The sequence below is a fragment of the Phoxinus phoxinus genome (assembly GCF_949152265.1).
Source record: "Phoxinus phoxinus genome assembly, chromosome: 5".
Classification (NCBI taxonomy): domain Eukaryota; kingdom Metazoa; phylum Chordata; class Actinopteri; order Cypriniformes; family Leuciscidae; genus Phoxinus; species Phoxinus phoxinus.
In genome coordinates, this window is record NC_136880.1 from 12,484,425 (window position 1) to 12,493,469 (window position 9,045).

The following is a 9,045-nucleotide window of genomic DNA, read 5'->3' on the forward strand; positions in this document are numbered from 1 at the left end:
GTTACGAGGACCTCCCGACCTCCCGATCATTTTTAAACATGTTTAAAAAATTCGGGGAGTCGGCCTGATTTTCACCAGCGTATAGGCAGTCCCCTATTGCCAAATCATACACAACCACGTCACAGGCTAGATCCATGGGGCTATACCTCAGCGGCAGCAACCACACAGCGTGCGCATACACTGACACACACACACACACACACACACACACTCTCTCTCTCTCTCTCTCTCTCTCTCTCTCATGTTTTTATGTTGAACGGAATGGCTATGTTATCTGCATTTGCACACACATTTCTGTCATTTTTCTATCTGAAGCTATTGCCTGCAACATTGAAACCACTGTAATGGTATAATTTGGATCTACAGCTGTCCACCTCCGAGGAGATGGATGTGCTGAGCATCGAGTTGAGGGAATTGAATTTGATTTGGTTATTTCCTCCGTGGTGCTTTTAAATCAGGTCAGGAGTATGGCGGCTTAGAAGCATTATTATATATGTAGATATCCCTGTAGGATGTGGTATGCGGCAGCACCGCTCACATTCGTGAGGTTTTGCAACTTCGACCTGGGCGCTTCCCCAGGTTTTTAAGTGCTCTTGTCTTAGTTGTGCAGTATTCACACAGACAGGTTCTGTTTCGTATGGCGTGTTGGGCATTCTCGTTCCCAAAGCGTCATCGACGCATCGCAAGTTCCCTCGAAAGGGAACGTCTCAGGTTTCGACTGTAACCCTAGTTCCCTGAGAAGGGAACGAGATGATGCGTCACTTTGCCATGCTTCCTACATCCCTGTGATCGACTTGCTTCGGCCCTTTTCGAAGCTAGCGCGGTTCTAAACCGGATGTCCATTATCCTTTCCAGGTCGTCACATCACCCGCCCGTGACGCACACTCTTGCCATTGGACTAGTTGACACAAGTGCTTCAGACGCAATCACGCAGGAGCGTTCCCAAAGCGTCATCGACGCATCATCTCGTTCCCTTCTCAGTCGTAACCTGAGACTTTTCTGCACTCATTTTCTGTGGAGAGGAAGAAATTAATGTTAATGTTTGTTTCACAGACATCTGGCCACAGGAAATTCAGTCATAGCAATAGCCATCCACTATCATATGGCTAAAGCCATCAAGGACAATGTGCTGCAATTAACAGGCTCATGATGGATACACACCTACCAAGACCTACTGAGCAGGAGCCGAGGAATATTGCCTCAAAGTTTTAAACTAGATGGAATTTCCCTGAATGCATAGGAGCGATGGATGGGAAGCACATCCTCTTCTTTGCACCACCACAGGCAGTCTTTACTTTAAATTTACTTAAAGGAGTAGTTTACCCCAAAATGAAAATTTCATAATAATTTACTCACCCCAATGCTATCCAAGATATCCATGTCTTTCTTTCCTCAGTGGGAGAGAAATTATGTTTTTTGAGGAAAACATTTCTGGATTTTTCGTCTCAAAATGGACTTCATTGGTTACCATCGTTTTGAAGTCCAAATTAATGCAGTTTCAAAAGTCTTTGAAGTTTTTAAACAGGCTGTACGCGATCACAGCTGAAGAAGAGGTTGTTATCTAGCGAAACGATAGATCATTTAAAAAAAAAATGTATAGACTGTTTACCTTCAATAGTTCGGATTGAGCTGATCAACAAATGGAAAGGGAACTACATCATCACGTTGAAAGGTCACGGCGGCGCCAGCGGAAGTATTTTTGGACGATTTCTTTCCAAAAAAAGGAAAACGTCGGTTTCTGAAATCGTCGGCAGTCCCTGTGACGTTTTTACAGCAAACAGAGGTATGTAATGTTATTTTTTTAGATGCATTAATTTTATTTTATTGTTATTGCTTTTCATAATGTATGAATGTTAATTACAAATGTCTTCCTATTATTAAATACATTTTAAATAGTAATGTTTCTTTTTTAACTCAAGAGGTCCTATCAACAGACAATGACGCAGAGCTAGGGGTTCAGGGAGCAGGAGTGTTTTTGACTATGTTCCACAGTCAACACCAGTAAAAACACTGGTCCAGGAACTAGCACTCAACAGATTACAGATGATCAGTCTATACTTTGTTTAATGCTCAAAAGTCCAGAAACTGAGATAGTGGAAAAGTACCTCAACATCTGGGACATATTATGCCCATTCTCCAATACGTTTCCAGCAGTCTGTAAGTACCAATATTTGTGACCAGCTAAACCAATAGAATTATGCAAAGTTATGATCTTTGCGTTATCCAGCACAATTGTAATACATTCTTTTATGTTGTACTTACAAAACAATTGTACGTTATATCCATACAAATGCCTAGATATCCACAGTAGTGATTTTATATTCAGTTCTGTTATAAACAAAAATTTTGCATTTCATTTTATAGCCTACCATCCATAATCAACCGGAACAGACTGAAGAGCAAAATGAAGAAGATTTGGACCTTGATGTTAGCATGCTTTCCATAGATCCTCCATCTGACAAAAAATATCTTAGCTTTCAGCCACTAAGTTCAACATTAACTTCAGCCCCAAGTACAGAGGATGAGGAATGTGAAATGCACTGGAAACAAAAGAAATGGATCGTCAACGAGCCCAATATCATGGAGCTTTTCAAAAGATGTCAAGAATGTGGCTCAATAATAACAAATACCACAAAAACAACAATAGGAAGTCTTCTCCGTGTTATTTGGGAATGTGAAAAAAAACATAAGGGACAGTGGAATTCCTGCAACGATGTAAGAGGGATGCCTTCTAATAACCTACTTGTTTCTGCATGCACACTATTCACCGGATCAACATATACAGTACAGACATTGCCGATTGGGCCACTATGCTCAACCTTCAAATACCCATGAAAACCACTTATCACAAAATTCTTATCACGTTTTCTTACCTGATCCCCGGTCATTAATGAACAATATCAAGCACAACAGAAATCAATAATTAATGACTTGCGTTGTCAAAATGAACTCAATAATCCAGTTCATTTGTCAGGGGACAGGAGGTCAGACAGGCAAATAAATGTAAAAATGTTTTTTTAATATTTTTTTGTCTAAAAAATATAAAATGAAAATAATCTGTACTTGTGCTTCTATCAGCCCCGGATTTTCGGCAAAGTACAACACCTACAGTATAATGGATGACATGACAGACAAGATTGTTCTCTTTGAATTGACACAGGTCAGTTTACATCATGTAACTCTATATCCTCTATGTTAAAACATGAAAAGTAATCTTAGTGAGTGTTCAGTTTTTTAAAGTGAAGTACATACTGTAGCTCTAAACATTACTGGCAGTTTTTGCATTTTTTGGCCTACTGGAAAATTATTTTATTAATATTTAATAAAGTATGTATGATACTTTTAACATCAATGACAATAAACACCTTGTTTGTCTTGTATGGTATTAATTGTCAGGTTTCTGAAGCATCTAGTTCAGTGGCCATGGAGCCATTAGGTTTCAAGAGAGGTGTGAACAAACTGATCGAGCAAGGGATCCAAATAGATGTGCTGCTGACCACAGACAGATCACCATCTATTCGGAAGATAATGCATGTAGATTACCCCAACATTCAGCATGAATTTGACATCAAGTCAAGCTTTTATTAAGATCCCTTTTGGGCAATTTGGTTGCAGCACAGGTAAACAGACCTAAAAAACTGGCATCTGGCATGTAGTCAAAGGTAATTGTCTCACTATAAACTAATAATCATATCTAAATATATAAAACTTGAATTATACAAAAAGGAGCATATGGTAAAGCTAATTTATTCCTATATACAATGTTAGATTTGTGTGAAGTACAACTAACCTGTATGCAATATATTCTATGTCATTGTTCAAGATTTGATATGTATTTTTCTTAGGACTTCCTAAAAAGTTACGCTCCATGTCAAGATATAAGGACAATCGAGAGCTGTAGCCATGGATACGAAGTATCCGCAACCATTTATGGTATTCCTCTGCAACGTGTGGAGATGACCGTCAGGGTAAGTTCTTTACATTTTGAATACCTAGTATTATAAAAAAACACATACAAAAAAACATGTTATTTTTAATCTACATTACGTAGACATAATTGCCTTTATACAGTACTATTGTTATATTTGACTCCCTAATCATTTGAGTCCCTGAACCATAAACGAGTTACGGTCTGCATTTTTTGTTTTTAAAAGCATCAATTAATTTGATTAGTTACACTTTATTCTTTATAGGGACCTACATTTTGTTCTTAGACATTAGGATTCACAGACCTCAAATATCAATCTTTGTACGCTTGAAGTTCATACATTATTATATTAATTACTCTATTTCCCTATGTTTTTATACAGAAATTGATCGTGAATTGGAAGTCACTTCTTCATCACATTACAGGCGTGCACAGTTGGATTGATGAAAGTCAGCCAAGAAAATGTGCACACAATGATCTTAGTCCTGAACAGTAACGACGGAAAAAATGGCTTGAAAAAGACTCCCGTGCCTTCCACACTCTAGAGAGTATTGTGTTGGACTTTTAAAGGATTTGAGACAAATGGCTCTTTTCAAACACACCAGTAAGTTAGTTATACATAACATTTTTACATTTATTTATAGGAAAGCTAGAGGTGTTCCACTCTGTCTTATTGAAGTACTGCTCAAAGAGCCTGCATTTTCATTATGCTTCCATGGTTGTGAGAACACAACTAGCCATCCTTGACCACAATGAAAATGTATGTCGTCATCAAGCCACAACCAACTCTGGTAAGTAGGATACAACATACTGTGTATAACTACTGAAAAATAAAAAATAAAATAATAAAAGATTTATGTTCATAAAGTTATGACGCAAAAGGTTATGATTAGTAATAGTAAGGTTATCAATACAAATACGATAATGTATTTTTATTTATTTTTTTAAAGGTGTACTTCGGTACAATGTGGTTTTCCCAAAACATACAAAAGAATGGATAGCCAAAGCGATCTTCGACTCAAACTTTCAGAAAGACTCTGATTGAGCAAGTTATACAGCGGCGCCTGGACAAAAGCATTGTGTACAAGGACAAATCTTCTCATTTGACTCCACCCTCAGTGCCACAGAACATAGCCCTAAAACCAAGGCCGGACAAGAAAGAATTGATTGCAAAGCGCTTGTCAAGATTTGGACACTAATTTACTTAACAAATGTTAAGAGTCTAATGTAATTATTTTTTTCTTATTTAGGGGAAGATGGAAAACAGTAACACAGTCTCACCCCAAAACGTCACATACTGGCGGGTCTTGACCATACAGCAACATACGACGAAAAGGGTACCCCTATAACGTCCATGTGTGAAGATTCGGGTATGGTTGGGTTTAGGTATGCGTTAGGGTACCGCTAGGAGGCGCTGCTGGTGCGCTTATGTCTGCGTCTCATATTGACGTTATAGGGGTACCCTTTTCGTCGTATGTTGACGTATGGTCACGACCCGTCAGTATATGACGTTTTGGGGTGAGACCGGGCTGAAAACAGCAATGATAAAACAATTACATTTTTGTTAAAGTTTGAACATTTGGTCATTTTTGATGGTACCTTATATCATTACTATCAAATGCTGTTATATTTACTTATCAATAACGAGTGTAGTTACCTCAATTTTTTGTATTCTTCTAAAAAAAACTTAAATGTGAGCCAACAACAATAGTATACAGTGTTGTTGTATATACGACAATAAAAACACATTGCTGTAGTTTTGTTACTGTCATATTTATTCACATCAATTGAAACTTGCTTATTACAAATACTCTCTTACAAATAAAATACAACTCAATTTACAAAAGTGCATCTATCTCCTTTCAGCATCCATTCGAGAATCAGCCTGTATGCCACCAGCCTGTGACTGTAAAATCAAAGAAATGTGTGCTGGAAATATTTAATTAATATATATTTGTAGCAGATTGGGGATTTTCTTTCATTTCTCCCCCTGGATGGGAATCATTTCTCCATGAATTCAGCTGTGTCAGATACCGGCTGGTTAATCGTTATCATGATTGCACTTATAATAAAAGCAAGGTGCACAAGTAGCTGAGCTTGTGTACTTGACTTTCTCTCTCAACGTTCCATCAGGGTCAAAGTGGGTGATGCAGTGTCTGATGAGTTTATTGTTGAAAATGGAATTCCTCAGGGGAGTGTTATCAGCCCTATCTTGTTCAACGTAATGATTAATGATATATATGAAAAACTGGGAGATAGTAACGAAGGTCTATTATATGCAGATGATGCTGTCATTTGGAGAAGAGGACGTAACATTTCATATGTTAATGATAAGATTCAAAAGGACATTCATGTACTTGAACAGTGGGGAATTGATTGGGGTTTTAAATTTTCTATCGCAAAGTCACAGGTTGTGTATTTTACAAGGAAAAAAATCCCTGAAACTTATACAATTATGCTTTATAATCAGAAACTTGAAAGAAGTGAAAAATTTAAGTACCTAGGAATATGGTTAGATGCCAAACTTACATGGAAATATCACATTGAATATATTGAAACAAAGTGTAAAAAGGTAATTAACCTTATGAGAATGGTCACTGGGCATAATTGGGGAGCTGACAGGCTGTCTCTGATTAACATATATAAAGCATTGATAAGATCAACTATTGATTATGGCTGTATAATGTATAGCTCAGCATGTAAGACATCTCTCAAGAAAATTGAAAGAATGCAGTTTAAGGCGTTGAGAATTGCCCTTGGTGCTTTTAAAACAACTCATACAAGTGCTTTATTAGTTGAAGCTAAGGAAACCCCTATTAATTTAAGGTATGAGAAATTGTCACTAACTTATTGGGTAAGGTTAAAAGGAAGTGTCAACAACTCAGCTCTGTCAGTGCTTAGTGATTGTTGGGAATATTTTAAAAAGTCTAATGGGTTTGGTTGGAGAATTGGCAATTTAGTAAATCATTATGGAGTAAAAGAGTTGAAGTATGGCCCAGCATTAGCTCTAAGTTGTGTTCCTCCATGGCTACTGCCTGTTCCGGAGGTAAATATTGATTTATTAGCGGGAAAAGGTGAGCATCACACTAAGCAAAGTTTTACTGAAGCCTGCTTAAGTTATTTAAATAATTCATATTATGGATATTTGAAAATATTTACAGATGGTTCTAAAGAACCCAAAGGTCATTGTGGTATTGGTATTTATATTCCAGAATTTGGAAAAAGATATGGGTATAGAGTGAGTGACCATTTATCAGTATATTCAATAGAGATGAGTGCAATAATAACTGCCCTTAGGTGGGTTGAAGAGACTAAACCTCTGAGATCTGTTATATGTACTGACTCTATGGCAGTATTGCCAAGTTTTATAACCGATAATGCAATACGTGAAGATTTGGTAATAGAAGTAAAGCATCTTCTATTAAATCTTATCAACCTTGGACTAGCGGTACAGTTCTGTTGGATTCCAGGACATTATGGAATTGATGGCAATGAAATTGCTGATAAGTTAGCTAAAAAAGCTCTGGAATTAGACCAAGTTCAAATCCACATTCCATTGGGTAAAGGAGATGCCAAAGCTTTAATTAAATCACAGATTATGCTAAGATGGCAAGATGAATGGGATTCAGAGAGTAATGCCAGACACTATTATAGGAACCAGAACTGTGTTGGAGGGAAAAGAATCACTTCATTGGGTCTTAATAGGCATGAAGAAGGTATGATAACTAGATTGAGGTTGGGCCACACAGGTCTTAATTCCACCTTATCCTTAATAGGTAAAAGTAATGGCTTATGCTCTGAATGTAAAGTCTTGGAGGATGTCACCCATGTTTTATTTAGATGTAAGAAATTTAACCAACTCAGACAGAAATGGAAAGAATCTGATACAGAAAATGACATTCATAATATTTTACAGGAGCAAGGAATGCAGGGACAAAGAAGCAAATATTTAATTATATATCTTAATGATACTGATTTAAGTAGGAGAATTTAGGAGTTTTTTTTTTTTTTTTTTTTTTTGAGGAGGGGTGGGGGTAGTTTTGCTATTGTTTTATGATTTTATGATTTAAGGTGTCATTTACCAACGTCCTTTTACACACTCCTGTGTAGTAGTCCAGTAGGTGGCGGTATATATCGTAGAGATATGATCCGCCATTAATCAGAAGAAGAAGAAGAAGCTGAGCTTGTGTTTAGCCATTTCTGTTTACCTCCTTGGCTTCCGTTTTCTGCCTTTCTCTGATGGAGTCGTGTAGTTTGGGTTACTTATTTTTCCAATCGCAGTCGTTACAGTGCAGTGAGAGCACGTTGCAGTATGGTTCTATCCGTTCTGATGCAGTTGGGGGTCGTGCCTAACGGCGTGCTTGCAGCGGTGTATGTGCATCTGTAATCAGCAGGATACACAGACCCAGACTACGCTGCTGTTTTGTCTTCATTATTAATGCGTTGTTTTGTCTCCCTTATAAATTTGTTGTGCTTTTGTGGGTTTTCTTTTTTTTAGGGAACCTTTAATTTGAGTGCTGTGGGTTCTCTCTGAGACATTGGTGAGAGGATATTTGGCCCACCCACTTTTGGGGTGTAGTGTTACACACTTGAGTGGGGATTTGTTTCATTGCCTTTGTAGTGCGGGACACTACCGTGTGGGTGCAGTCTAATGAGTGATTTCTTACGAGGTGGGTCAGGGATTCCTTTTCCTGTCAGTGTCTTTGATTAACCCCCAGTATTTGTATATTTTCTTTTTTGTTTTATTTATTTAAAATACCTTTTTGTATTAACATCTGTGGGTAATTAAGAGGTAAATGTCTGGAAGGTATTTATCAGTGAAATGTGGTGTTTCTGAATGTGAAAAGATTTTATAAAATAAATTGCTTTTAATTGCCAGAACAGTCTCAGTCCTCTTTGGGAAGAACGAACCTGTGTTGTCTGAGTTTTACATATCCTTGGGTGAAAGCCCCGAGGTGGCATAGTTGGCTACATTAAAAATCTTATTGGAGTTTTATTAATGTGAACTTCCCGGCTGCTTATCTTAGCTATAATCTCTCTCCTTGCCCCGACCATCTCGCCACATATATATATATATATATAAATATTATTATAGTCGTAGTGCATGTAGTCAAACT

At 37.4% G+C, this 9,045-nt stretch overlaps 1 long non-coding RNA gene across 1 annotated transcript; it reads left to right on the forward strand.

Annotated features, from left to right (window-relative positions):
- Positions 1–4,406: 4,406 nt before the first annotated feature.
- LOC306999284 lies at positions 4,407–4,998 on the forward strand. Its single transcript, XR_013797813.1, has 3 exons — positions 4,407–4,532; positions 4,573–4,719; positions 4,879–4,998. It is a non-coding gene; the product is annotated as an uncharacterized lncRNA (long non-coding RNA).
- The last annotated feature ends 4,047 nt before the right edge of the window (positions 4,999–9,045 follow it).